The following is a 27,652-nucleotide window of genomic DNA, read 5'->3' on the forward strand; positions in this document are numbered from 1 at the left end:
TTTGAAAAACCCTCAGACTGGCCATGAAGAGTGAAAAGGTGTCTTCAAGACAGGAAATGAATGGTGTGGCCCAGCAACCATTTGCTAAGGAGATTGGTACAGAAGAAAGGGATTATCAAGAGAAGGGAAAACAGACCTTGAAGGCATTTCAGAGATCTTCGAGGCTGCCCCCTCTATCACAGGCCCAGAGGTCTAGGGAGATGGAATGGTCTCAGAGAATAAGCCAAAGGCGTTCTCCAAAGGCTTGCTGCCCAGGACCACCTCAGGAAGCTGCTTCCAGCACCAGCAACCCAGCTGCTCCAGCCTTGGCTGTATTGAGCTCAGGTGTGGCTGGACCTACAGCTTTGGAAGATACAAGCCAGAAATCTTGGCAGCATCCATGTGGTGTTAGATCTGCAGGCTCACAGAGTGCCAGATATGTGAAGGCTAGGGAGGGAGCTTCCACGCTGATTTCAAAGGATGTGTGGAAAAGCCTAGAAACTCAAGAAGAGCTCTGTTGCAGTGGTGGAGTAACCACATAGAACCTTTGCTAGAGTGATGCTGAGTGATACCGAGTGGGATCGGAGTTGCAGCAGAAAACCCCCACCAGCACCATGCCTAGTGGAGCTGTGAGAGTGAGACCACTGCCATGGAGACCCCAGATCTGTGGAGTTAACAGCAAGCGATGCCAACCTGCGAGAACTGAAGCATGGCCTGAGTCCAGGAAAGCCATAGAAGTGGAGCTGCCAGAGGACTTGGAGGTCCAACCCCTGCACCAGTGTGCAGAGGATGTCGAACATGGAGTCAAGGTACATGATTCACCAGTTGTGAGATTTAATTCCTGCCCTGCTGTGTTTCGGACTTGCTTAAGATCTGTAACCCCTCTCTTTTGGCCTATTTCTCCCTTTTTGAACGGGAATATGTACCTTGTGTTTGTCCCACCATTGTATCTTGGCAGTAGATAACTTGTTTTGATTTCACACATGGAATTTCCACTTTTGAGCTGGTACAGGTTGACACCTTGGAGCTATGGGAATGAAATGAATTGCATTTGTATATGAAAAGGACATGAGTTTTGGGGGGCCAGGGTGAAATGAAGTGGATTGAATGTCCCCCAAACTCATTGAAGCTTAGTCTCCACTGTTAACTGTTGAGGGTGGGAAATCTATTATGATTATTGATAGGTCAGGCCTTGGAGAGGTGATTAGATTGTGAGGATCATGCCCTAGTAAATGGATTAACACAATGATGGTTTAATGGTGGTCCTAGGCATAGTTCTGAGGGCTTTAAAGGGAGAAGGAGTTAGGTGTTAGCTGTCTCTTACTCCTGCCTTTCTCACAATGTGATACTGTATTAGTCCATTTTTGTGTTGTTATAATGGAACACCCGCGACGGGGTAATTTATAAAGAAAGAGGCTTATTTGGCTCATGATTCTGGGATAGCTGCATCTGGCACAGGCCTCAGGCTGATTCTACTCATGGTGGAAAGCATCAGGCAGCTGATGGCTGCAAGATCACATGGTCAGAGGAAGCGAGAGAGAGAAAGAGAGAGAGAGAGAGAGAGAGAGAGAGAGAGAGAAAGAGGGGAGGTGCCAGGGTCCTTCCAAACAACCAGCTTTTGCAGGAACTAATAGAGTGAGAACTCATTCACTATCCCCACCCCCAGGGAAGGTGTTAATATATTCGTGAGGGATCCACCCCCTATGACATAAACAACTTCCAGTGCTGCCACATTGGGGATCATATTTCAACATGAGTTTTGGAGGTAACGACATATTCATACTCTATCACATACCCTGTTGCTGAAGTCCCCACCAGAGAAAACCCTCACCAGATATGTTCCTTGGACTTTGGATTTCCAAGCTTCTGAAATTTTAAGCAATAAATACTGTTTCTGTACAAATTACTCAGTTCCAGGTACTTTGCTATAAGCAACAGAAATGGACTGATACAGCATCCTTCTCAAAATCTGAATGTCAGTTATTTTGTATTTTAGCCAGTCTCATAGGTGTTTAGTGAAATCTCATTGTGTATTTAATTTACAAATATCACTAATGTTGAACATTTTTTTATGTGTTTATTTTCTACTTGTATATCTTCTTTGGTACAGTGTCCATTTAAAACCATTTGCCTGTTCTTCATTGCTGTTTGTTTTCTTATTATTGAGTTTTGAGAGTTCTTTATATATTCTGAGTAAAATTGTTTGCCAGATATGTGTTTAGCAGATATTTCCCCCAGTTTATGATTTTCTCTTCATTTTATTAAGTGTATTTCAAAGAACAGAAGTTTTATTTATTAGATTTTAGTTTTTAGAGCAGTTTTAGTATTACTGAAAAATTGTGCTAAAAGTAAAGAGCATTTTCATATACTCCTTCTCAATTCACCCCCACCCCCACACATAGTTATTCCTATTATGAACATCTTGAATTGGTGTGGTTCATTTGTAATAATTGGTTAAATAATATTGATACATTATTATTAACCCTAAAGTTCATATTTTACACTAGGATACTTTTTTCGTGTTGTACAATTCTATGCATTTGACAAATGTGTAATGTCATGTATCTACCAATACAGTATCATACGGAACAGTTCCACTGCCCTAAAAATTGCTGTGCCCAAGTAGTCAGTGAAGCCATCCAGTCCTGGGCTTTTCTTAGTTGGGAGGCTTTTTATTATTGATTCAGTCTTGTTACTCATTGTTGATCTATTCAAGTTGTCTATTTCTTCTTGGTTTAATCTTGGTAAGTTTTATGTGTCCAGAAATTTATCCATTTCATGTAGCTTTTCCAATTTGGTGGTGTATATTCGTTCTAGTGATCCTTGTGTTTTTGTGGTATCAGTTGAAATATCTTTACATTTCTTATTTTATTTATTTGTTTGGGACCTTTCCCTTTTTTTTTTTTTTTTTTTTGGTTAGTTTAGCTATTGGTTTGGTTTGTTTATTTTAAAAAAAAATTTTTTTGTATCATTGATCCTTTCTATTGCTTTTTAAGTCTCAATTGTATTTATTTCCTCTCTGATCTTTATTATTTCTTTTCTTTTACTTATTTTGGATTTTGTTTGTTCCTGATTTTCTAGTCCTTTGAGGTTCATTATTAGGTTTTTTTTTTATTTTAAATTTTTCTCTTTTTGAAGAAGGCATTTATTGCCACAAACTTATCTCTTAATATTACTGTTGCTATACCCCATAGGTTTTGGTATCTGGTGTTTCCATCTTCATTTGTTTCAAGAAATTTAATTTCTCTTTTAATTTCTTCATTGAACCACTGGTCATTCAGGGGCATGTTGTTTCCATGTATTTGTATAGTTTCCAAAGTTTCTCTTGTTATTGATTTCAGCCAGTCTATATCTTTTAATTGGGGAATTTAATTCCTTTACATTCATGGTTATTATTGATAAGTGAGTACTTACTCCTATCATTTTGTTAACTGTCTTCTGGTAGTTTTGTATATCCTTTGTTCTTTTCTTCATCTGTTATTGATTATCTTTACAATTGGTGATTTTCTGTAGTGATAAGTTTTTATAGTTTTTATTTCATTCTCTTTCTTATCTGTGTATCTGTTTTCCAGTGAGTTTTATACTTTGTATGTTTTCATGATGGTAGTTATTATCCTTTCACTTCTAGATGTAGGACTACCTTCAGCATTTCTTCTAAGGCCAGTCTAGTGGTGATAAATTCCCTCAGTTTTTATTTGTCTGGGAAAGACTATTTCTCTTTCATTTTTGAAGGATAGCTTTCTTGAGTATAGTGTTCTTGGCAGTTTTTATCTTTCAGCACATTGAATATATCATCCCATTCTCTCTTGTTCTCTCAGGTTTCTGCTTAGAAACATGCTGTTAGTCTAATGGGGATTTCCTTACTTGTGACTCAGTGCTTTTCTCTTGCTCTTTTTAGAATTCTCTTTGTCTTTGATTTTTGATAGTTTTACTATAATGTGCCTTGGGGAAGAGATTTTTGTGTTGAATCTCTGGGGATCTTTGAACTTCCTGGATCTGGATGTCCTCTTTTCTCCCTATACTTGGGAAGTTTTCATCTATTATTTCCTAAAATAGGATTTCTATACCTTTTCCCATTTCTTCTTCTGGAACTCCCATAATGTGAAAATCTGTTTGCTTAATGATGTCCCATAACTCCTGTTTCTTCGTTCCTTTTTACTCTCTTTTAAAATTTTTTTTGCCTGACTGCTATTTTAAAATGCCAGTCTTTAAGTTAAAAAATATGTCCTGCTTGATCTTCTCTAGACTGTATTTTTTACCTCATATACTGAACTCTTCAGCTCTAAGATTTCTGTTTGGTTCTTTTTTTATGATATGTAACTGTTAAATTTCTAATTCAGGTCATGAATTGTTTTCCTGCTTTTGTTGAATTTTCAATCTGTATTCTCTTGTATCTCATGTGGAATACACTATAAAACATAAGTACTTCACAGGGCCTGGTTTTCCAAAACCTTGCAGTTTCAAGTATTGACCTTGCAAGGACAGGAAATTTCCCTCAGGCTATAAGCCTCTGTTGCAAGATAAGAATTGTGGCACAGCAGGTTGCTGGCTCAAAGAAAGACTAGTTACTGATTGTTATGTAAAGATACTAAGAAATCCCTATAGGAAGGAATGTTTGCTGAGATCAAACTGTTGTTGATAGGACCACTTAATTGCCTTACTAGAATACCATCCGGCTTGTTTCACTGAAAGTTACCAGCCTATATGGTTAAACTATAACCCAGAAGAGATGGGCTTTGAGTAATCCTTTGCATCTCCGTCACCCAGGGGATGTGGGGTGACAAATCCATGGGGGGTGAAGCAACACAAAGCAACAATCTCATTGAATTTTCTTATGATCATTATTTTCAATTTCTTTTCTGGCATTTTGTAGGTTTCTTTCCTTTAGGATTTGTTACTAGAGAATTATGTATTCCTTTGGAGATGCCATGTTTCCTTGCTTTTCATGTTGCTTATGTCTCCATATTTATATCTGTACATTTGGTGGAACAATATTCTCTTCCAATTTTATGGAATAGCTTTAGTAGAGAAAGATTTATTCCTGTAGATGGGTACTAGGGTGTCATTTGAGTAGGGTGTATTGGCTTTGTTTATGGGTGGATACAGTATTGTAGTCTCTGACCAGCTTCTTTAGCTGTAATCTATGTTATATATGTCTACAAGTGCCTAGTAGCCTAGGCTGCAGAAGTTTGTGGCAGTGGTGGTACAGCTTTGCCAATAGTTGGCCCTGTAGGCTGGTTCTCAGGCCAAGGATATACATGATGGGTCAACCAGCTCAGGGGCTGGATTTTCAGGGATGGGGCTGCTAGGCTGTCTTCAAGTCTGGGGGTGCTTGGCACACAGTGGATTAGCAGCTTGGAGTCTGGCACCCTGCAGGCAGGATTATGATGCTGTTTCTCTGGCTTTGGGCACAGCCACATGGTGCAGAATTCAGTAAACTTGCAGGGTACAAAATCAACATACAAAAATCAGTAGCATTTCTATACACAAATAATGACCTAGTTGAAAAAGAAATCAAGAAAACAATCTCACTTATGATAGCATCAAAAAAAGAACTGAGGAATAAATTTTTAAAAGAAAGTGGAAGATTTGTACACTGAAAACTATAAGGCATTGATGAAAGAAATTGAAGAAGACACAAATAAATGGAAAGATATCTTGTGTTTATGGATTGGAAGAATTAATATTGTTAAAATATCCATGCAACTGAAAGCAAAATACAGATTTAATGTAGTCCCTATTAAAATGCCAATGGCATTCTTCATAGAAATAAAAACAAAATTTAATTTGTATGGAACAAAAACAAAAACAAAAACAAACAGCCAAAGCAATATTGAGAAAGTAAAACAAAGTTAGAGGCATCATACTTCATGATTTAAGTTTATATTACAAAGCTATAGTAATAAAAACAGTATGCTTGTAGCATAAAAATTGAAACATAGACCAATTGAACAGAACAGAGAGACCAGAAATAAATCAAAACATATATGGTTCACTAATCTTCAACAAGGGCACCAAGGGGACACAGCAGAAAAGGATAGTTTCTTCAATAAATGATGCCGGGATAACTGGAATAACTGGATTTCCATGTACAAAAGAATGAAATTGAACTCTTATACCGTAGACAAAAATCAACTCAAGATGGAAAAAGACCTAAGTGAAACACCTGAAACCATAAAACTTCTAGAAGAGAACATAGAGGAAAAGCTCCTTGACATTGGTTGTGGCCATGATTTTTTGGATATCACACCAAAAGCTTAGGCTTTTGGTTCAAAAATAAATAAGTGGAACTACATGAAACTAAAAAAAACCTTTTTCACAGTAGAGGAAACAGTCAAAAAAGTGAAAATGCAACCTATGAACTGAGAAAAATATTTGTAGTCCACATGTCTAATAAGGAGCTAATATCCAAAATTTGGTGGGGGGGAGGAACTCTACAAGTCAGTAGCAGAAAAACAACTAAGCTCATTTAAAAATGGCAAAAGTACCTGAACAAACATTTCTTTAAAGACCATAAAAATGACCTACAGTTATATGAAAAGGTGCTCAACATCTCTAATCATCAGGGAAATGCAAATTAAAACCACTTTGAGATATCACTTCATACCCATTAGGATGGCTATTATCTGAAAGCCAAGAGATAACATATGTTGCATAGGTCTGAAGAAAAGGGAAGAAAAGGGAATCCATTTGTGGGAATGTAGATTGATGCAGCTATTATGGAAGATGTTATGGAGGTTTCTAATGAAATTAAAAAGAGAGCTACCATACAAACCAGCAAGCTTTCTTCTGTTTATATAAACAAACGAGATGAAGTCACCACCTTGTAAAAATAATCTGTACTCCTATGTTAATTGCAGTATTAGTTACAATAACCAAGATATGGAAACATCCTAAATGTTTGTCAAAGGAAAAATGGATAAAGAAAATGTGATATATATATATATATATATATATGTGCATATACATATGTATGTATATATATATCACATATGTATATGCATGTATATGTATGTGTATATATAAATGTCTATATACACAGACAGTGAAATATTACTCAGCCTTAAAAAAGGATATCCTGCCATTTGCCACAATATGGATGAACTGGAGAACAGTATGCCACATGAAATAAACCAGACCCAGAAAGAAAAATATTGTATGATCTCACTCATATGTGGAATCTAAAAAAATAAGTAAATAAATAAAGATCAAATATACAGAGATAGAGAATAAATAGTGGCTACCATGGGTGGGGGTGGAAGAAATTGGGGAGATGTAGGTCAAAGGATACAAAGAAGCAGATATGTAGGATGAACAAGTCTAGAGGTTCTAATCTATAATATGAGGACTGTAGTTAGTAAAAGTACATTGTATTACAGATTTTGGTTAAAAAAGTAGGTTTTAGCTGCTGTTGTCACAAAAAAAAGTAACTGTGAGAGGACAGACATATTAATGTGCTTCAGTATAGTAAATAATTTACTATGTGTATCACCTAACATCATGTAAACCTCAAATATGCATAATTTTGTTTTAAAAAGAATGTCAATGAATAGATAGACATTATAAAAAGGAACCAAATAGACATTCTGGAGCTTAAAATTACAATAACTAAAATTTAAAAAATCACTAGAGGGGCCCAACAGCAGGTTGTAGCAGGCAGAAGAACCCGCAGAACTGAAGATAGTTCAATTGTGACTGTCCAGTGTGAGGAGTAGAAAGAAAAAGAATAAAGAAAAATGAACAAAGCTTGAGAGACCTGGGGGACCCTAGCAAACATAGCAACTTACACATAATTAAGAGTCTCAGAGGGAGTGGAGAGAGAGAAAAGGGAAGAGAGAATATTTGAATGAATAATGGCTAAAAACTTCCCAGATTTGAGGAAAGACCTATAACTATACTTCCAAGATGCTCAATACACTGAAGCAAGAAAATTTTAAAAGATTTACATGAGACACATTATATTCAAATTATTAAAAATCAAAGACAAAATGACAATATTAAAAACAGCAAAAGAGAAGTGACTCATTACACACAAGGGGTCCTTAATAAGGTTAATAGCTATTTTCTCTTCAGACACAATGAAGGTCATAAAGAAGTGGGGTAACATATTTTAAGTCCTGAAATAAAAAACAACCTGTCAAGTAGAATTCTGTATCTGGCAAAATTCTACTTCAAAAATGAAGTTGTGACATTTTCAGATTAACAAAAACTGAAGGAGTTGGTCACTAGTAGATCTTCTCTATAAGAAATTCTAGAGGGGGTCATTCAGGTTAGAATGAAAGACACTAGACAGCAACTCAAATCTACATGAAGAAGTGAACGAAAGTAAAGATAGCTACATAGATAAATATAAAAGCCAGTAGTATTGATTTTTTTGTTTTGTTACTCTTTACTTTTTATTTGACTTAAATGACAAATGCATGAAACAGTAATTATAAATCTATATTAAGGGAAAGATGTCATTTGTGACAAAACAACATAAAATGGAAGGTGAACTGTAAAGGAGCTGTTGTTTTCTGTACTATTGAAACTCAGTTTGTATTAATTCAAACTTGATTTTTTTTAAAGAATAGTGAGCTGATTATTTCTGGAAATACACAGTTGTCATCCTCCATATAGTTCCTGTTGGTTGCAAAACCTTCTGTAGCTAATTATAAGAGTAATAATAGAAATAATAGTAATACTTTTCAATTAGTAACTATGGCCAGACACTGAAAAACACAGTTTCTTGCATTCAATACTTGCTACATACCTGTAAGGTATAAGCTATTACATATCGCGTTTTACAGTTGAAGCAACTGACTAACAGGAATTAAGAAACCTGCTCAAAGATGCAAAAATGCCCTAAATCCAGCTTAAATGCCCATCATCAGATGAGTGGATAAGGAAAATGTGGTATATCTACAAAATGGAATACTACTCTGCTATACAAAAAAAAAAGAAAAGAAAAGAAAGAAAGGAAATACTACCATTTGCAGCAACATGGATGGACTTAGAGAAAATTATATTAGGTGAAATAAGCCAGGCATAGAAAGAGAAATACCACATATTCTCACTTATTTGTGGAAGCTAATAAAAACAAACAAATAAATATACAAACTTGATTTTTATAGGTAAGATGCTAATTGTAATCCACAGATTAACCACTAAGAAAATACTTTAAAAATATAGATAAAATGAAAAGAGAATCAAAATGGTACTCTAGAAAAAATTAAGTAATCAAGTAATAAGGCAGTGATGGAATGATTGAACAACAAAAATGATATCATAGTATATACAGTAAACAGCACAATGGAAGGATAAGTCCTTCCTTATCACTATTCGGTTTAAGTGTAAGTGAGCCCAACTTTTTAATTAAAAGTCAGAAATTAGAATAGATTTAAAAACAAAAGAAAAATGTGATCCAGCTACAGTCATGTGTTGCTTAATGCTAGGATTATGTTCTGAGAAACGTCTTGTTAGGCACTTTTTTCATTGTGCGAACATCATAGAATATACTTTAGAAACCTAGATGGGATAGCCTACTACCATATGGCTCTACCTAGGCTATATGGTATAGTCATTATAATTTAATGGGACTTCCATTGTATATGCAGTCCATCATTGACCAAAACATTCTGATGCATCACATGACTGTATATGCTTTCCACAAAAGTCTCACTTTAGATCCAAAGACACAATTTGATTGAAACTGAAAGGATGGGAAAAGAAATTCCCTATAAATAATAATCAAAAGAGAGCTGGTGTGGCTATACTAATATCAGATGAAATAGACTTTAAGATATAAATTGTTACAAGACACAAAGAAGGGCATTATACATTCATAAAAGGGTCAGTTCATTAAGAAGATATATTGCAGTTAATATAAGACACATAAAAAGGAAAAAAGAACAAAGAATAGGTAGGACAAATAGAAAACAAAATGTAAATAGTATATCTAAACCCAAGTATATCAATAATCACATTAAATATTAATGGTTTAAACAACTGAATTAAAAATCCAACAAATGATTGGATAAAAACAAGACCCAATGCTATGGTTCCCATAAGAAATTAAATTTAAACCCAAATTTAGATAAGAAGATACAAACAGGTTAAAAGTAAAAAAAGGAAACAGATTTTATCCTGCTAGCACTAACCAATGGAGAGCTGTATTCATTATATTAATATAAGAAGAATAAATTTCAGCACACAGAATAGTACTAGGGATAAAGAGGGCATTTCATAATGATAAAGAGGTTATTCACCAAGAACATTTAAAAATTCTAGATAATTATTAAGTCTATTAAGAGTGCTTCAAATGTTATAGCAGTATTGCAAAATACAAGTGAAAATTGGTAGAATTTCAAGGAGAAGCAGAAAAATCTATTGTTACAATCTGAGATTTCAAAATTTCTCTTTAAAAATGGATGGAACAATTAGACAGAAAATCACTAACGATATAAAAAACTTCAGTGACAATATCAAGCAATTTGAAGTAACAGACACTTACGGAACACTTCACCAAACATACATACAATACACAATGTTATCAAGTGTACATGGAATATTTATGATGATAAACCATCTTCTGGGCCATAAAATAAGACTCAGTGCATATAAAAGTTTGCAAGTCATGGAAAGTATATTCTATGACCACACTGGATTTAAATTAAAATTCAATAACAAAAGGCTATCTCTGAAATCTCAAAATGTTTAGAAACTTAAACCTCACGTTTCAAAATTCATGGCTCTATAAAGAAATTAAAAGAGAAATTATAAAGTATTTTGGATTAAATGAAAATGAAACAAAACATATCAAAACACATGTGGCTAAAGCAGTATGTAAAGGGAAATTTATACTACTGAATACCTTTATTAGGAAATAAAAAAATAATTCAAATCAATGACCTCACTTTCCACTTTAATAAGTTAGAGAAAGAAGAGCAAATGAAACCCAAAGTAAGCCAAAGAAAGGAAATAATAAATGCCAAAGAGAAAATCAATAAAAACTAATGTTGGTTTTTTTAAAAGAACTTTAAAATTAATTAAGCTCTAACCAAAATAAGCAGAAAAGGATAGAACACACAAATTACCTTATCAGAAGTAAAAGGTGACGTGACTACAGATTTTAGACATAGTAAAAGGATAATAAGGAAAATTAGGAGCAATGTTATCCCAATTCAACAAGTTTATTGAAATGGACAAATTGCTTGAAAGACCCAAAATACAAAAGCTTACCTAAGAAATAAATTATTTGAGTAGCACTATTGCTCTTAAAGAAATTCAATGTGTAGTTTAAAAACTTCCCATAAAAACTTCTGGTTTCTAGTTTGGCATGCAATGAGCTTAGAAGTCCCTACTAACTAAAAAGCTGAAAAACTGAAAGGTCAACAATGCTTTAGATTCATCATAGAAATGAGATCACAGGAAAACTTCTGCCCCCAAAATTGGAGAAATGGACAGGCAGGTATGGAGAATCACAGATTATTGGAGCAGAAAGCCACCTCCACAGAAATACATATCAGGATAGGAATACCTGAAGTATTAATTGGCAAATTGTTAGAGGCTGAGTGTTCACAAGTCTGAACGATAAAAACTCCAGGAGGGGGCAGTCATATGGAGACTCTTATAGTTTGGGAAGTTTTACCTCCAGGAGCTCTGTTATGCTCTCATAGTGAAGACTGGAGAAAACTCCCACTGAGTGTCTGGCAGAGGAAAGGGAAAAGTTACCATTTTAAGATATGCCAGAGCATTGTTATTTACAAGGCCTGCCTCAACAGAAACTATTTTACCAGAGCCTAACCTACTGGAATTTTATGAGAGCTTAACCTACCTGGGAGAAGAGAAATGCCCAACTACAGCCAGCTGTAGTTTTCCTTCCATGTGGGGGAAGGAAAATATCCAACTGTACTCACCTCTAACTATGTTATATTTCCTAAGAGGGTGATAAAAAGAAATTAAGAAACATGAGAAACACTTGTGAAATTCACAGCCCACTGGCACAAGCTCACTAAAACACTAAGACCCAATCATAAGATTATACAATGCTACTCCCTCCCCCCCACACACATACCTTACCACTACATTACTAAAACCCTGTTTACCACAGCTCCTTTTACACAGTACTTCAGGTTCAATTTTCAACAGAAAATTACAAGTTATACTAAAGGGCAAAAAGCACAGTTTGAAGAGACACAAAACATCAGAAGTAGATCCAGATATGGCAGGGATGTTAGAATTATTACACCATGAATTTAAAACTGCTATGATTAATATGCTAAGGGCTCTAATGGGAAAAGTAGACAACATGCAAGAGCAGAGACATGGAAGTTTTAAGAAATAATCAAAAAGAAATGCTAGAGATCATTAGTAGGCTGGTTATGGCTAAGGAAAGAATCTCTGTGCCTAAGGATATGCCAAAAGAAAATTCCAAAACTGAAAAGCTGGTTATGGCTAAGGAAAGAATCTCTGTGCCTAAGGATATGCCAAAAGAAAATTCCAAAACTGAAAAGCAAAGATAATCAACAACTGGGGAAAAAAAAAAAAAAAAAAAACACGCACACACACACACACAAAAACCAGGATATCCAAGAACTGTGGGACAACTACAAAGCATGTAACATATTCTCAGTGAGAATACCAGAAGTAGAAGAATGAGAAAATAACAGAAGAAATATTTGAAGCAATAATAACTGTGAATTTCTCCCCTAAAAAGCTCAGAGAACATAAGCAAGAGAAATGTTAAAATCCAATTATAATATGCTTTGGCATGTCATATTCAAACTGCAGAAAAATCAAAGATGAAGGAAAAAATCTTGAAAGAAGCCACAGGGGAAAAAGCAACTTACTGATAGGCAAAGATAAGAATTATATCTAGCTTCTCTAAAGAAACCATTCAAGCAAATACAGAGTAGAATAAAATATTTAAAGCATTGAGAGAAAAAACAAAATCACCAACATAGAATTCTGTGTCCTGCAAAATTATTTTTTTCACGAGGGAAGGAGAAATAAAACTTTCTTAGGTGAACAAAAATTGAAGGAATTTGTTGCCCGTAGTCCTGCCTTGCAAGACAAATTAAAACTAGTTCTTCAGAGAAAGAAAAATGATATAGGTCAGAAACGTGGATCTACATAAAAGAAGGAAAAGCATTAAAGAAGAAATGAGTGAAGGTAAAATAAAAGCTTTTATTTTTCTTATTCTTACTTGATCTAACAGATAACAGTTTTCTCAAGTAATAATAGCAATAATGTATTTAATGATTATAGTTTACATATAAACAAAATTAATGACAGCAATGACACAAGAGATATGAAGAAGAAATTAGAAATAATTTGTTATACTGGGAGGCAGATACCATCTCTGCGGCCACCAGTTTGGAAAAAAGCCTAACGAATTTCTGGTTGGGAATAGTGTGGTAGGAGAGTTCCCAGGTCCGCTTGAACCTGCCGGAGAGCAGGCTGCAGGCGGGTGCTAGGCTCGGTTTATACCGGGAGGATACAAAGGTGAACAAGACCCGAGAAAGATCTACACAGTGCTACAAAGGCACCCAGAGCGACCGGTTGTCTGTGCCTAGCAGAAACCTGGTAGACTTCCTGGGCGAGGCGGTGCCAAGCAGGGTCTTGAAGGCCCAGCTGATAGACGAGGGGTGCAGAAGACACGCCCCAGCCCAGCACAGTGCGCACAGAGGGGGGAGACGTGCGGCCAGGGAGGCGGAGACCCGACAGAAACCACACACCCGGTGGGGTCACCACTGCACGATCTAACAGCCTGGGCCAGAGCACACGGAACGGGGAGAAGTCCTGTACAGAAAGTGAAAGCTCAACAGAGATCACACACCCTGTGGTACGTGATCCACCAGCCCAGCAGAGTCCAACCTGACCAGAAAGGTGGCTCCCCGGAGAAGCCCAAGACCCGAGGCAACCACACACACAAGGCACTAGAGGCCAACTGAGCAGTCACGGAGGGAGCCATACCAAATTAGCAACCACAGCAACATCCTAGTTAGTCATTAGTCTCAAACCGGTGGTCTGTGCAACCCCCTGCCACAATGAATAAACACCAAAAAAAAGATACCAGAAATACAAAAAATCAAGAAAGTACACCAGCAAAAGTTAATAAATCTCAAACTCTAGATCCTATAGAACAAGAAGCCCTTGAAATGACTGACAAGGAATTTCGAGTGATAATTCTAAGGAAACTGAATGAGATACAAGAAAACTCAGCCAGACATCATGATGAAATGAGGAAAAGAATACAGGATCTGAAAGAGGAAATGTACAAGGAAATCAATGTCCTGAAAAAAAATATAGCAGAACTTGCTGAACTGAAGAAGTTATTCAGCGAAATAAAAAACACAACGCAGAGTTTAACCAGCAGGCTTATCGAAGTTGAAGAGAGAACCTCTGAACTTGAAGATGGGCTGTTTGAAATAACACAAGCAGACAAAAAGAAAGAAAAGAGAATCAAGGACATTGAAGAAAATCTGAGAGAGATATCAGACAACCTCAAGCACTCAAATATCCGAGTCATGGGTATTCCAGAAGGGGACGAAAATGGAGATTCCATTGAAAACATATTCAACAAAATAGTGGCAGAAAACTTCCCAGGTATAGGAAAAATCACAGATCTTCAGATCCAGGAAGCTCAACGATCTCCAAACGTATTCAACCCAAAAAGGCCTTCTCAAAGACATGTCATAGTCAAATTGGCAAAACTCAGAGACAAAGAGAGAATCTTAAAAGCTGCAAGAGAGAAGCGTCAAATCACCTATAAGGGAGCCCCAATCAGATTAACATCAGACTTTTCATCACAAACCCTAAAAGCTAGAAAGGAATGGGATGATATTTTCAAAATACTAAAAGACAAAGATTGCCAGCCAAGAATACTCTACCCTGCAAGGCTATCCTTCCGAAATGAAGGGCAAATAGTATATTTCTCAGACAAACAAAAACTGTGGGAGTTCACTACCACACGACCACCCCTACAAGAAATCCTCAAGGGAGTACTGGGTTTGGTTCCTGAAAAATAACTACCACTGCCATAAAAACCCAAGAAAAATCTAATCCCGCTAGTATAATAAAAATGGCATTCATGAAGAGAAAACAAGCTAACAAAAACACTATCTACAAACTAAGGAACCACCAAAAAAAGAAAGCAAACAGTAAATCAGAAAGCAAGGAACAAAAGAAACCTAAGACAACCAAACAACCAATAAAATGCTAGGAATAAATCAACACCTTTCAATAACAACTCTTAATGTGAAAGGCTTAAATTCCCCCAATTAAAAGACACAGACTGGCTGACTGGATCAAAAAGCAAGACCCAACTATATGCTGCCTACAAGAGACCCACCTCACCCATAAAGATTCACACAGACTAAGAGTGAAAGGATGGAAAAAGATTTACCACGCAAACAGAAAAGAAAAACGAGCTGGAGTAGCTATTCTTATATCTGACAAAATAGACTTTAAACTAAAAACCATAAAAAGAGACAATGAGGGACACTACTTAATGATAAAAGGTCTGATCCATCAAGAAGACATAACAATCATAAATATGTACACACCCAATGTTGGAGCAGCCATATTTATAAAACAAACTCTATTAGACCTAAAGAAGGAAATAGACACTAATACCATAATAGCAGGGGACCTGAACACCCCACTGTCAATATTAGACAGATCATCTAGGCAAAGAATCAGTAGAGAAACACAAGATCTAAACAAGACTCTAAACCAATTGGAATTGGCAGATATCTACAGAACATTCCACCCAACAACCTCAGAATATTCATTTTTCTCATCAGCACATGGATCATTCTCCAGGATAGATCACATATTAGGTCACAAATCAAGTCTCAATAAATTCAAAAAAATTGGAATTATCCCATGTATCTTCTCAGACCACAATGGATTAAAACTAGAAATTAATAACAAACAAAACTCTGGAAACTATACAAACACATGGAAATTAAACAGCATTCTACTTAATGACATATGGGTCCAAGAAGAAATCAAGCAGGAAATCAAAAAATTTATTGAAACTAATGAAAACAATGATACATCATACCAAAACCTGTGGGATACTGCAAAAGCAGTATTGAGGGGGAAATTTATTGCATTAAACGCTCACTTCAGAAGAATGGAAAGATGGCAAGTGAACAACCTAACACTTCGCCTTAAAGAACTAGAAAAACAAGAACAATCCAAACCTAAAGTTAGCAGACAGAAAGAATCATTAAGATCAGAGCAGAACTGAATGAAATTGAAAACCAAAAAACAATTCAAAAGTCAACGAATCAAAAAGTTGGTTTTTTGAAAAGATAAATAAAATTGACAAACCATTAGCATGGCTAACAAAAAAAAGAAGAGAGAAGACTCAAATAACAAAAATTAGAAATGAAAAAGGTGATATTACAACTGATTCATCCGAAATACAAGGAATCATTCGAGACTACTATAAACAACTATACGCCAACAAATTTGAAAATCTGGAGGAAATGGATAAATTTCTGGACACACACAAGCTCCCAAAACTGAACCGTGAAGACGTAGAAAATTTGAACAGACCAATAACAATAAAGGAGATCGAAGCTGTTATCAGAAGGCTCCCAACAAAGAAAAGCCCAGGACCAGATGGATTCACAGCAGAATTTTACCAAACATTCAAAGAGGAATTAACACCGATTCTTTACAAACTATTCCAAAAGATTGAAACAGACGCAAACCTCCCAAACTCATTCTATGAAGCAAACATCATCCTGATACCAAAACCAGGTAAAGATATAACCAAAAAAGAAAACTACAGGCCGATATCCTTGATGAATATAGATGCAAAAATCCTCACTAAAATACTAGCAAACAGAATACAGCAACACATACGTAAAATTATTCATCACGATCAAGTGGGATTCATCCCAGGGATGCAAGATTGGTTCAACATACGCAAATCAATAAATGTGATACACCATATTAATAAACTCAAACACAAGGACCATATGATCATCTCTATAGATGCTGAAAAAGCATTTGATAAAGTTCAGCACTCATTCATGACAAAGACCCTCTATAAGTTAGGTATAGAGGGAAAGTATCTCAACATAATTAAAGCCATATATGCCAAACCCACTGCCAATATCATCCTGAATGGGGAAAAGCTGAAAGCTTTTCCTTTAAGTACAGGAACTAGACAAGGATGCCCACTCTCACCACTCCTATTCAACATAGTGTTGGAAGTACTAGCCAGAGCAATCAGAGAAGAGAAGGCAATAAAGGGCATCCAGATTGGAAAAGATGAAGTCAAACTGTCCCTGTTTGCAGATGACATGATCCTATATATCGAAGAGCCTAAAACCTCTACAAAAAAACTGTTGGAATTGATAAATGATTTCAGCACAGTAGCAGGATACAAAATCAACACACAAAAATCAGTAGCATTTCTTTTCTCCAATAGTGAACATGCAGAAGGAGAAATCAAGAAAGCCTGCCCATTTACAATAGCCACCAAAAAAATAAAATACTTAGGAATTGAGTTAACCAAGGAGGTGAAAAATCTCTACAATGAGAACTACAAACCACTGCTGAGAGAAATTAGAGAGGATACAAGAAGATGGAAAGATATTCCATGCTCTTGGAGTGGAAGAATCAACATAGTGAAAATGTCCATACTACCCAAAGTGATATACAAATTCAATGCAATCCCCATCAAAATTCCAAAGACATTTTTCTCAGAAATGGAAAAAACTATTCAGACATTTATATGGAACAATAAAAGACCACGCATAGCCAAAGCAATGCTGAGCCAAAAAAATAAAGCTGGAGGCATAACACTACCTGACTTTAAGCTATACTACAAAGCTATAATAACCAAAACAGTATGGTACTGGCATAAAAACAGACACACTGACCAATGGAATAGAATAGACAATCCAGAAATCAACCCACACACTTACTGCCATCTGATCTTTGACAAAGGCACCAAGCCTATTCACTGGGGAAGGGACTGCCTCTTCAGCAAATGGTGCTGGGAGAACTGGATAGCCATATGCAGGAGAATGAAACTAGATCCATACCTCTCACCGTATACTAAAATCAACTCAAAATGGATTAAGGATTTAAATATACACCCTGAAACAATAAAACTTCTTAAAGAAAACATAGGAGAAACACTTCAGGAAATAGGACTGGGCACAGACTTCATGAATATGACACCAAAAGCACGGGCAACCAAAGGAAAAATAAACAAATGGGATTATATCAAACTTAAAAGCTTCTGCACAGCAAAAGAAACAATTAAAAGAGTTAAAAGACAACCAACAGAGTGGGAGAAAATATTTGCAAAATATACATCTGACAAAGGATTAATATCCAGAATATATAAGGAACTCAAACAACTTTACAAGAAGAAAACAAGCAACCCAATTAAAAAATGGGCAAAAGAGCTAAGTAGGCATTTCTCTAAGGAAGATATACAAATGGCCAACAGACATATGAAAAAATGCTCAACATCACTCAGCATCCGGGAAATGCAAATCAAAACCACACTGAGATACCACCTAACCCCAGTTAGGCTGGCTAAAATCCAAAAGACTCTGAACGATAAATGCTGGCGAGGCTGCGGAGAAAAAGGAAATCTCATACATTGTTGGTGGGACTGCAAAATGGTGCAGCCTCTATGGAAAATGGTATGGAGGTTCCTCAAACAATTGCAGATAGATCTACCATACGACCCAGCTATCCCACTGTTGGGAATATACCCAGAGGAATGGAAATCATCAAGTCGAAGGTATACCTGTTCCCCAATGTTTATCGCAGCACTCTTTACAATAGCCAAGAGTTGGAACCAGCCCAAATGCCCATCATCAGATGAGTGGATACGGAAAATGTGGTACATCTACACAATGGAATACTACTCAGCTATAAAAACGAATGAAATACTGCCATTTGCAACAACATGGATGGACCTTGAGAGAATTATATTAAGTGAAACAAGTCAGGCACAGAAAGAGAAATACCACATGTTCTCAGTTATTGTTGGGAGCTAAAAATTAATATATAAATTCACACACACACCCACACACACACTCACAGACACACACACACACACACACACACAAAAAAAAAAAAACCGGGGGGGGGGGAGAAGATATAACAACCACAATTATTTGAAGTTGATACAACAAGCAAACAGAAAGGACATTGTTGGGGGGGAGGGGTGAGGGAGAAGGGAGGGAGGTCTTGGTGATGGGGAGCAATAATCAGCTACAATGTATATCAACAAAATAAAATTTAAAAAAAAAAAAAGGTAACTGCTTAAAAAAAAAAACAAAAGGAATGAGACAGCCTGCTATTTACTGTTATGGAAGGGTGTCTAAACTATATAGTTAAGTGAAAAACACAGTAAAAAACAGTGCATAAAAAAAAAAAAGAAAGAATTTGTTATTATAAGGTACTTGCATTACCCGTGAAGTGGTATAGTGTTATTTGAATTTTTTGTTTGCTTTATTTTGGTGGCTAGCCAGTATGGTGTAGTGTTATTTGAAAGTAGAGTTGGATTAGTTGCAAGTGGATATTGCAAACTCAAAGGCAGTCATTAAAAAGTGTTTGAAAAGATGTATAATTGATATCCTAAGAAAGGAGAGAAAATGGAATTACATAAAATACCATTACAACTAAAAAGGGCAGTAAAAGAGTGCAAGGCAAACGCAGGAAGAAGGAACTAGTGCAGTGAATAGAATACAGTGACAAAATTGGTTGATAACAAACTAAGAATATCAATGATCTCTTTGAACACTAATGGTCAAAATACACCACTTAAAAGACAGAGAACATCAAAATAGATCAAACAACAAGACCCAAATACTGTGCATGTTTTCTACAGAAAATCCACTTTAAATATAAAGACACAGATAGATTAGAAGTGAAGGGATGGCAGAATCATTAGCCCTGCACCCTCTTTCGCCTCTATGAACATACCCATTCAATGACAAAATACAAACCAATTTTTTTTGTTAGAAATTCAGAACCTAGTTGAGAGGTTTCTGCATCCCAGGCAAGCATGAAACTGCCACATTGAAACAGATAGGAGAATTTGAGACAACCTCTTGCCCAAAGCTTTAACCCCAGCACAGCATTACATGACTGGAAAGAAACCCCATGCCCAGCTTCTCTTAAGAGGAAAAGAAAGGATGGATCCATATATTCATGCTCTGATTTTTCTAGGAACTGCCCAAAGTAATTTGCTTTTTCCTCATCTGTTTCAGAGCATTGACAGGACCTGTCATATTGTAGATGCCTGGGGCTGCTGAGTACATAGACTTCAGTTTGAAATAACAAGTTAGCGCATACCACAGCCTTAGTAAAAAAGAAGCAAGTGGGTAAGCCCAACTCACAGCTTCTCCCTGGAGAGGGAAGGAAAGGATTGACTGGATCAAAGGTCATACATTCTGATTGTGCTAGGGGCTGCCTAAGGCACTGGCTTCTGTCTCACTTGTCTCAGAGTGCTGATGGGACTCATGAAACTCTAGACACCTGGGGGCCAATGAGAATAAAAATGGCGGTTTAAAGTAGCATAAATATTTGAGAGGCTTCTAGAATCTCTGGCCAGGCTGGCTGTTTTCCTGTATGAGGTCAGTCCGTGAAGACTGAGAGCGGTGGATGTTTTGTTTAATGCACAGGCACCAACACAAAGAGTCAAGGAAAGTAAACTGGGAAATATGCTTCAAACAAAGGAACTAGGTAAATCTCCAGAAACCAATCCCAATGAAACAGAGATAGATGATTTACTTTGCAGAGAATTCAAAACTAACCGTCATAAAGATACTCAAAGAGGTCAGGAGAACAATGCATTAACAAAATGAGAATTTCAACAAGACAAAAAATATTTTGAAAGTACCAAACATCCTTCTCTCTGCACCAGTGCTGCTTTCTAGAAGGGTCATGAAAACAATGGACTTCTACCACAGTTCTGTGGCTGGCCAGAATCCATGTCCATCCATCTCTTCTGGTCCCATGTAGACCCAGCTAAGTTTGCTGTGACTGAGAACCTGGTACCCTGGAGTGGGGCACCCATCAGGACTACAGGAGACTGCAGGAAGAGTGCCTATCAGGACTGAGAAATGTCAGCCTAGATCCACTTCAGCACCATCTTTGTGGCAAAGGTGTTATTTATGCAATTAGAACAAGCCTTGGAATAAAAGGAAAGGATAACACAGGTCAAAGTGGAAAAGGTGACATGATCATTACAAATTATGCTGTGAACTATTCTGAAACAAATAAAACTGTTGCATGCAGTAACCAGAATGCTGGTGGAGCTAAGGCCCAAGATATAGAAGCAGGAGATGGCACCACATCAGTGGTCATCAGTGTTGGCTGTCTCTTAGATTTATGTAAAAAGCTTCTTTGGAAAGGGATTCATCTAACCGTCATTTCTGAGTCATTCCAGAAGGCTTTGAGAAAGGGAATTAAAGTATTGACTAACATGTTTTTACCTATGGACCTGAGTAACAGAGAAGTTTTGTTAAATAGTATAGCTACTTCCTTGAACTCAAAGGTTGTGTTTCAGTATTCAAGTCTACTTTCTCCATTGAGTGAAAATCCAGTGATGAAAGTGATTGACCCAACCATAGCTACCAGTGTAGATCTTAGAGATATTAAAGTAGCTAAGAAACTTGGTGAGCTAATTGATGACTGTGAGTTGGTGGAAGGGATGGTTCTCACCCAAAAAGTTGCAAATTCTAGAATATCTGGAGTTGAAAAGGTTGAGATTTGGCATATTTAGTTTTGTTATATGCTCCCAAAACAGATATGGATAATCAAATGGTAGTTTCTGTCTATACTCAGATGGACTGAGTGCTGTGAGAAGAGAGTCTATATTCTAAATTAAGTGAACCAAATTTTAAAAAAAACACAATGTATCGTCCTTCTCATACAGAAATCTATTCTAAGAGATTCTGTCAGTGATCATCCCAATTCAGGAAGCCCCAAAAGCTCCATTTTCTAAACAAAATGAAGATTATGATGGTTAATGATATTGAAATAGAAGACATTGAATTCATTTGTAAGACAACTTGAAACAACCCATTTGCTCATATTGACCAATTCATTTCTGGCATGCTGGGTTGTGCTCAGTTACCCTGGAAGGTGAATTTAAATGGTTCTGACAAACTGCTCAAGATTACAGGCTGAGCCAGCCCTGGAAAAACAGTTACAGTTCTTACTCATAGTTCTAACAAACTGGTCACTGAAAAGCCAAATGTTCCATTTATGATGCCCTATGTGTTATTTACTATTTAGTGAAGAAGAGAGCTCTTTTTAAAGGAGGTGGTGCTTCCAAAATACAGTTAACCCTATGATTAACTGAATATGCACGAACACTAAGAGGTATGGAATCCTACTGTGTTCATGATTTTGATTTTGCAGATTTGAGAGGTCTTTAAAAAGTTCATGGAAAAATTTTTATTATCCTGTATTTCCATTTTCCAAGAACTTTTTGAAGTACCCTAATACTGTGAAGGTCTCTCCATCTACATAGCTAAAAATGCTTACCTGAACCCCATTTCTACAGTGACAGAACTAAGAAATCAGCGTGTACAGGGAGATAATACTACAGGTATTAATGTCCAAAAGGGTGGTATTTTCAACATTTTAGGGGAACTAGTTATCCAACCTCTGTTGGTTTTAGTCAGTGTTCTGATCCTAGCAACTGAAACTCCTTGGAGCATTCTGAAAATTGATGATGTAGTAAACACTTAATCTGGATAGCACTAGCTGAGAGACACCATTATGGTTATAAGCTAGTGTGGCTGGAGTAGCAAAAGAGTGCTTTGGTGTTATTTGTTCTGTGGAAGGTTATTTCCTCTGTGAATTCCTGGGCTTGGTCTTCCAGTTGGTATTAGTTTGAAAATATACTAACACAATTTAAAGAAAATATTATTTGATTTCAAAATTTAAAAAAAAACAACATAGGTTATGGAGATAGAGAATACAATAACTGAACTGAAAAACTTACTAGAGGGTTTTAGCAGCAGACTTGGTCAAGCAGAAGAAATGACCAGGGAAGAAGAAGACAGATCACCGGAAGTTATCCAGTGAGAATAGAAAAAACAAATGAAAAAGAGAGAAGCTTAAAGGATTTAAGGGATACCCTCAAGCAGACCAATATATACATTATGGAGTCCCAGAGGTAGAAGAAAAAGAAAAAAAGGATAGAAAGATAATGAATTAAAAACTTTCCAAGTCAGGGAAAGGAAATTGACATCCTAATTCAGCAAGCCCAAGAAGCCTCAGATGAGATTAAACCAAAGAATTTCATACAATGACACATTATAATCAAGTTGTCAAAGATAAAACATAAAGAGAATATTGAAAGCAGCAACAGAAAAGTGACTTGTCACATAAAAGGAAACCCATAATGATCAGTGAATTTTTCATCAGAAACATTGAAAAACATAAGGGAGTGGAATACTATATTTAAAATGCTGTAAGAAAAATATTGCCAAACAGGGATAATATGCTTATGAATACTGTACTTGAAAAATGAAAAAATAGGTAAAGTGTCCCTGAAAATCAAAATCTGAATGTTCGTCACCACTAGACCTACTTTCAAAAAATGCCAAAGGGAGTTTTTTTTCCAAGTTGAAACAAAAGGATGCTGATCAACAATATGAATACATATGAAAGTATAAAACTCACAGGTAAAGGCATATAAACAAATACAGAATACTGTAATACTGTAACAGTGGTAGGTACATCACTTTCAATTCAAGTATAAAAGTTAAAGACAAAAGTATTAAAAATAACTAAAACTGTAAAATATGTTAATTGATATACAATATAAAAATGTAAATTGTGACATCAGTAACATAGTTTGTAGGGAGGAAGAAGTAAAAGTATAAAGTTACTGTATGTAATTGATGTGAAGTTGACATAAGCTTAAAGTAGACTGTTTGAACTTAATTATTTTATGTAAATCCCATGGTAACCAAACACAGAAAAAGTGTAACAGACACAAAAAGAAAAAGAAAAATTAAAGCATATCAATCCAAAAAAAAAAATCAATGAAACACAGACAAGGAAAGTGAGAGAAAAGGGGGGACAAAAGAACTACCAGAAAGACAAAACAATAAACAAAATGAGAATAATAAGTTTTTACCTATCAATAATGATGGAGTTTGGATGTGTTGTCCCCTCTAAAACTCATGTGGAAATCTGATCCCCAATGTGGCAGTGCTGGAAGCTGTCTTGAGTCATGGGGGCAGATCCCTCATGATTGGATTAATGCTCTCCCCAAGTGGGGGAATTAATGAGTTCTTGCCCTATTAGTTCCTGTGAGAGCTGGTTGTTTATAGGACCTGGCACCTCCTCTCTTGCTTCCTCTCTCTTGCTTCCTCTTGCCATGTGATCTGCATGTACCCACCAGCTGCCTGCCACTTTTCTGCCATGAGTAGAAGCAGCCTGAGGCCTGTGCCAGATGCAGCTGTCCCAGAATTGTTAGCCAGCTAAACCTCTGTTCTTTATACATTACCCAGTTTCAGGTATTTCTGTTATAGCAACACAAATGGACTCAAACAGAAAATTGGTACTGAGGAGTGGGGTGTTGCTATACAGATACCTGAAAATGTGGATGCAGCTTTGGAGCTGGGTAATAGGCAAAGGTTGGAGGAGTTTGGAGGACTTAGAAGAAGACAAAAAGACAAGAGAATGTTTGGAACATTTTAGAGACTGGTTAAATGGTTGTGACCAGAATGCTGATAGAAAAGTGGACAGCAAAGATCATGTGGATGATGAGGTCTCAGATAGAAATGAGGAACTTAAAGGGAATTGGACAAAAGATAACCCTTGCTACACCATATCAAGGAACTTGGCCACATTGTTTCCATGCCCTTGGACTTTGTGGAAGATGGGACTTAAGAGTTGTGAACCAGAATGCTTGGTGGAAGAAATTTCAGAGCAGGAAAGCATTAAGGAAGCTGTATGGTTACTTTTAACAGCCTATTCTGCGTTATGGAAGCAAAGGCATAATGTAAAGCCAGAATTTAAAAGGGGAGCAGAGCATAAAGATTAGGAAAATTTACAGCCTGGTCATGTGGTAGAGAAGCAGAAAGGAGGAGAAAAATGCAAGGGTGAAGCAGATAAACTGTTTGCTAAAGACATTATCTTTGTGGTGAGACAGCTAGATGCTAAAAACCATGACAATGGGAAAAAAAGCCCTGCAGGCATTTGAGAAGTCTGTATGGGTGCCCCACCCATCACAGACCCTGAGGCCTAGAAGGACTGAGTTGTCCCAGAGGACAGACCTGGGGTGCAGCTGCCCTCAGGAACCTGCTCCCTGCATCCCAGCTGCTCTGGCTGGAGCAGCCCCAACTGTGGTTCGTGCAGCAGCTCTGGAGAGTAGAAGCCTGAAACCCCAGTGGCGTCTATGTTGTGTTAAGTCTGCAGGCTGGCAGGACTTGAGAGCAGTCGAGGCATGGCAGCCTCAACCCAGATTCCAGAGGATGTATGGAAAAGCCAGGAAGCCCAGGCAGAGACCTACCCCAGGGGCAGAGCCACCACAGAGGCCATCTACTAGAGCAATGCCAAGCAGGAAAATGGGGTCAGAGCCCCCCACTGAGAGCCCCCACCAGGGAAATGTCTTGTAGAGCCAAGGCAGCGGGGCTGCCGCTAGGACCCCAGAATTGCAGGGCCACTGGTAATGTGCAACGCAAGCCTGAAAAAGCTGCAGGCAACAGTACTGCCCAGCGGGTTGTGCCTGGCAGAGCTGTGGGAGCAAGGCTGCCTGAGGTTTTGGGGGCCCAGATGTCCAGTTGTGCCCAGGATGCAGGACTTGGAGTCAAAGAAGATTATTTTGGAGCTTTAAGACATAATGTCTGCCCTGCTGGGTTTCGGACTTGTTTGGGGCCTGTTTCTCCTTTCTTCTGACCTATTCCTCCCTTTTAGAATGGGAATGTGCACCCAATGTCTGTTCCACCTTTGTATCTTGGCAGTAGATAAATTTGTTTTTGAATTTTACAGGTTCACAACTGGAAGGACTTTTGCTTTTGGTCTCAGATGAGACTTTGGACTTTTAAGTTGGTGCTGGGGAAAGCTAAGACTTTTGACACAGTTGGGATGGAATAATTGTATTTTGTATGTGAGAGTGACATGGGTTTTGGGGGTCCAGGGGCGGAATGATGGAGTTTGGATGTGTTCTAACCTCCAATACTCATGTGGAGATCTGATCCCCAATGTGGCAGTACTGGAAGCTATCTTGAGACATAGGGGCAGATCCCTCATGAATGGATTAATGTTCTCCCCAGGTGGGGGTGTTAATGAGTGAGTTCTCACTCTTTTAGTTCCTGTGAGAGCTGGTTGTTTATTGGACCCTGGCACCTCCTCTCTGGCTTCCTCTCTCTTGCTTCCTCTCACCATGTGATCTGCCTATACCCACTGGTTGCCTGCCACTTTTCTACCATGAATAGAAGCAGCCTGAGGCCCATGCCAGGTGCAGCTGTCCCAGAATCGTAAGCCAAATAAACCTCTGTTCTTTATATGTTACCCAGTTTCAGATATTTCTATTACAGCAATACAAACGGACTAAAACAAATAATTACTTTAAATGTAGTGGATTAAACTCCTCAATCAAAAGACAGAGTTGCTGAATGGTTTAAAAAAAAAGTCCAAACAACATGCTGTCTTCAGAAACTTAGTTTAGATATAAAGACACAAATATGCTGAAAATTAAAAAAAAGTGAGAAAGATATTTTGTGCAAACTATAACCAAAAGAAACCAGGGGTGGCTATACTTAGTTAAAATAGACTTTATGTTAAAAACAGTTACAAAGGACAAAAAAGAGGACATTATATAACTATAAAGGGTAAATTCACCAGGAAAATACAACAAGTACAAATATATGTATACACATATACATTTATTTACAGATATATATATAGGTATTTATAATTGGTGCATATATGTATGCACCATCCAAGCACCAAAATACATAAAACTAGTATTGACAGAACTCAAGTAATGGATAGCAATACAGTAATATTAGGACACTTTAGTACTCCACATTCAACAATGGGTAGAATATCTAGACAGAAAAATCAATAAGGAAACATTGGATGGACTTGAGCAGTACTATAGGTTGAGTGGATATAATACATACGGGAAGGGTCTTCAAAAGTCGAATTAAAAAATGAAAATAAAAAATATAAACTTTATTTCTCAACATAACCTCCATCATGTTCAAGACAATTTTGTAAGCGATGATACCAGCCATTTAATCCATACCTAAAGAACTGAGAGTCATAGGAATTTAATCAAGTCTACACAGTCTTTTTTACATTATAAACTGGAAAAATAAATAGTGCCCATTAAAGATATTTTGAGATTAGAAAACAAAAAGAAGTTAGAAGAAGCCAAACCAAGACTGGAAGATGGATGCCTAAATTCCCATCAAAACTCTTGCAAAATTGCCCTGGTTTGATGAGAAGAATGGACAGGAGCATTGTCATAATGGAGAAGGACTCTCTAGTGAAGATTTCCCAGGCATTTTTCTTCTAAATTTTTGGCTAACTTTATCAAAACACACTGATAATAAGCAGATTTTATTCTTCTTTGGTCCCCCAGAAAGTCAACAAGAAAATGCCTTGAGCATCCTCCCAAAAACTGTTGCCATGACCTTTGCTCTTGACCAGTCTGCTTTCTCAT

At 36.9% G+C, this 27,652-nt stretch overlaps 1 pseudogene; it reads left to right on the forward strand.

Moving 5' to 3' along the window:
* Positions 1-200: 200 nt before the first annotated feature.
* LOC134368051 (T-complex protein 1 subunit delta-like) lies at positions 201-22,713 on the forward strand (annotated as a pseudogene).
* The last annotated feature ends 4,939 nt before the right edge of the window (positions 22,714-27,652 follow it).

Source organism: Cynocephalus volans, chromosome X (assembly GCF_027409185.1).
Source record: "Cynocephalus volans isolate mCynVol1 chromosome X, mCynVol1.pri, whole genome shotgun sequence".
Classification (NCBI taxonomy): Eukaryota; Metazoa; Chordata; class Mammalia; order Dermoptera; family Cynocephalidae; genus Cynocephalus; species Cynocephalus volans.